Genomic DNA, 3,647 nt, shown 5'->3' on the forward strand with positions numbered 1-3,647 from the left:
ATCCATCCATCCATCCATCCATCCATCCATCCATCCATCCATCCATCATCTTTATCCACTTCTTCCTTTTCACAGGGACACATAGAGAATAACAACTCTCTCATCATGCATGCTTTTGGTCTGTGGGAGGAAACAAGAACATGCAAACTCCACCCAGAAAGACCCCCTACTAGCATTCAAACCAGCAATCTTCTCGCTGAGAGGCTGCAGCTCTATCATACACAAAATGTTCAGGTCTAAGCTGCAACATGGCACGTCCATATTCATCTGTAAAACATGATTGCTCTCTCGTGGATTGCGTTATATTTCAGCCATGAATGGCTTTATTCAAACTGGATAAACTGTGACTATGCAAAAGAGAAGGCTGGTTTTCCATGTTGCCATATATTGTTTCTAGAAAACATCTGATTATTGATGGCTCCATTTTTCAGCAAGGAAATGATCCCAAAGATGCTATTTGTAGAATATGGTTGGGTCTCATCCTTTTTAAAGTATGTTTACATAATGTTTAATGTACTATATTGTGAAAAGGGCAGCTTTGACACAATTATTTTATCACTTCAGAGTAATGTGCGTCATTGTCCAGCAGGTGGGAGCACGTGACCATCTCTGCTTTAAACCAGCTGAGTTTCACTTTGACTGCAGAGCTGTTCACTGTTTCACTGCAGCCTCACAGATGAACAGGTTGGTATTTGGGTAAATCATATCCTTGGCTGAGATCTCACTCTTCTGATGAACGATTTGCATGAAAACTAATTATCCATCCCACTTTTCCAAAAGGTGTCAAAACATCATGAATGGCTCATTGATGAGCTGCGGTCACAGCACAGACAGAGGACTTACTGTAGATGGAATATCATGAGAACAGGAAATGCTTCACCGGCCACCAGCTGATTGTGCAAACATTTCCTTCCCTTTTCTCTGCAGAACCAGAAAAAGATGAGTCAGTGCATGAATTGGTGGGAATCATTTAAAATGGTGACTTTAGAGGTGGACTCTAAAACAAAAAATGAGGCCTCCTGACAGAATGATTTTTAATAATAATAATAATACTTTACTTGTTTAGCACTTTTTTAAACAAAAATTACAAAGTGCTTCACATTACTCAATTAAAACAACATCATAAATGACACCAGAAACACAATAGTACACCGAATCAATTAAAATACATAACATGAGACAAAAGGAAAATAAAAATACGAAGAAATTCAGATATTAAAAACGTTATTATATAAGTAAGTTTTAACAGGAAGCTAATGAAGAGGCCTGTCAAATATTTCAGGGTGAAGACATTAGTTTGGGTGGTAACTGTGTGCTGATAATTCAGTTTTGATATTAAATAGAAATACAGACTCACATATGATAAATAACATCTAATAGAAAAATGCAACAAGTGAATCCAAATCAATGTTGATAACCGAGGTGGTAGTTATAAACATCCGTTGATAATTTAGCCTATCTTAGCTTGATTTACTAAATAAAATGAAAATATACCATATACATTGCTTTACTGGCATTTATTTGTTGTTTTGTCTTGAATTAGGTATTTTAGGCAAGAAAGGTAAATATAAATACGTATCTGTTTAGTGTACAATATAGTTTCTTATTTTTTCTGTTTGTTGTTTCAGACGATCATTAGACATAACAGTTTACTGAAGCCATTACCGGCGCCGCATTAGCAGCCGTCCCTAAAGATAATGGAGAGGAAGAAGGAAGCACTGAATGACCCAAGAGAACAATTCATTAGTCCACTGGGACTATTAATAATATGCTGTGACAGATGGAGGCCAAGAGAATGCAGGTTTATGTTTGCAAACAGGACAATAATTCAAAAACAAACAATAAGAGAATACTGAAGAACTAATATTGACATGAATTGACTAATAATGACAATAAAGTTGTTCGGTTTAAGTGTTCCTAAATATAGCTGTAATAAAAAACTAATAAAAAACAGAAAAGAGGAAATACCTGCACCACTGTGGACTTAGTTGTAATTTTTTACCAACAATGTGCCAGAAAGACTATTTATTTGCAAATAGAATGTATGAAAAATACAAAAAAATGAGATAATTTTTCACATAAATTATTTTATTATCTATCTATTATCTTTATCTATAAGCTTTTGCACATTACTGGACATTCATCTGTGTGACCCATTCGAATGGACCATTTAGTTTTTAGTTGAGTATTTGTAACTGCAAAATGTTCTTGTGGTTTAAAAAAAGTGCAAATTTTCCTTCTTCCTTCCAAACAAAACAAATTATTCAAAATAAGCATACTTTAAAAAAATACACTAAATGTGAGAACGCATTATCTTGAAAGAAAAATAAATGTATTTTTGATGGTTATATTTTGAGGATTGTAGCAGTTAAATGAAATATTTGAGGAAAGAAAGACCTCTGAGGTGGATGGTAGATAAGAGATCCACTAAACAATCTAAAAATAAATTTTTTTAACAACTCAAAAAAATATCTGAGGACTGATTGTGGTCGTCTCTGAGCAGATCAGAAGCGAAGCTCAGCCCTAATGTTTACATTCAACAGCATCTATGAAGGTCACTTCTCTCCTCCTCTTCCTCAGACACACAGCGTCTGAACGCTTTGCTTTCATCCACGTAATCTCAAATCATCAAAACTCTAGGGGATGATTAAAATCTCAAAGTATCCCAATCTACTGCTACAACTTTCAGATGTATCATTCAACTACGTTCTTTTGAGTCCAGTTTCTTCGTGTCCAAACCTCCCCCTCCATGTTTTGGTTTTTCACCCCCTTGGCCTCCCTCACCTCTTTCAGTGCTTACATAACACACAAATGCTGGTATTCATTTGTTATAATGACCTGATTTTTGATCCAATCTCCAGCCTTTAATGGCCTTTTCAACTATAGCAGATACAAACCCATGCCTCTGAGATAACAGCCTTTGTTTATCTTTATTTTTTTACAGCTGCCTCATTATACAACACATGACAGAAGCCTTCATCTCACCAACACACGGTTGACTGAAACAAGCTGCATCGTTTCAATGTGCCACACCAGTCCCCTTGATGATTGAGCATGTGCATTTTTTCCCTTACCAGTTTTCTCTTTCCCAGGGGAAATCAAACCATCAGGTCACTGGAAGGCTGTTAAGTCTTTTGAGGAATGAAAAGTGTTCCCTTTGTACAATAAATGACACGTTTTGATGGAAAAAGTAAAACACTAATTTTTTGGCCTCAAATGGGCTTTTCCCCATTAATGCAGTTTGTGTTAGAAATTAAACTTTTAACACATGCACCCCTAAAGGCTATAAGGACTTCACGTTAAGTATTTATACTTGTGGAGCATTTGGTGCTGACTTTCAACAAGTCCATTAAACAGGATGTGTGTGAATAATGGTGTTGAATTCTTCTTTTATTTTGACAAACTTTATTTCTAAATGCTCACATATTCTGCTGAAAGTTTTCATCGATGCTCTATATTTCAAATAAAATCCTAAAAGCATTGTCAAATGTGTGGCGCGTAAATCAGCCTTCAGTATTTCACTTTTTACTGAAGCACTGCTGTCATCCCAGTAAAAATAAAAACAGAGCTGTGTCACAATCAGTGGCGATTTTAGCCTCTTTTTAGGGGTGCTCAAGCACCCCTAAATTTTAACTCAGCATCCCTGA

The sequence above is a fragment of the Nematolebias whitei genome, chromosome 20 (assembly GCF_014905685.2).
Source record: "Nematolebias whitei isolate Nwh7 chromosome 20, NemWhi1, whole genome shotgun sequence".
Taxonomy (NCBI): Eukaryota; Metazoa; Chordata; class Actinopteri; order Cyprinodontiformes; family Rivulidae; genus Nematolebias; species Nematolebias whitei.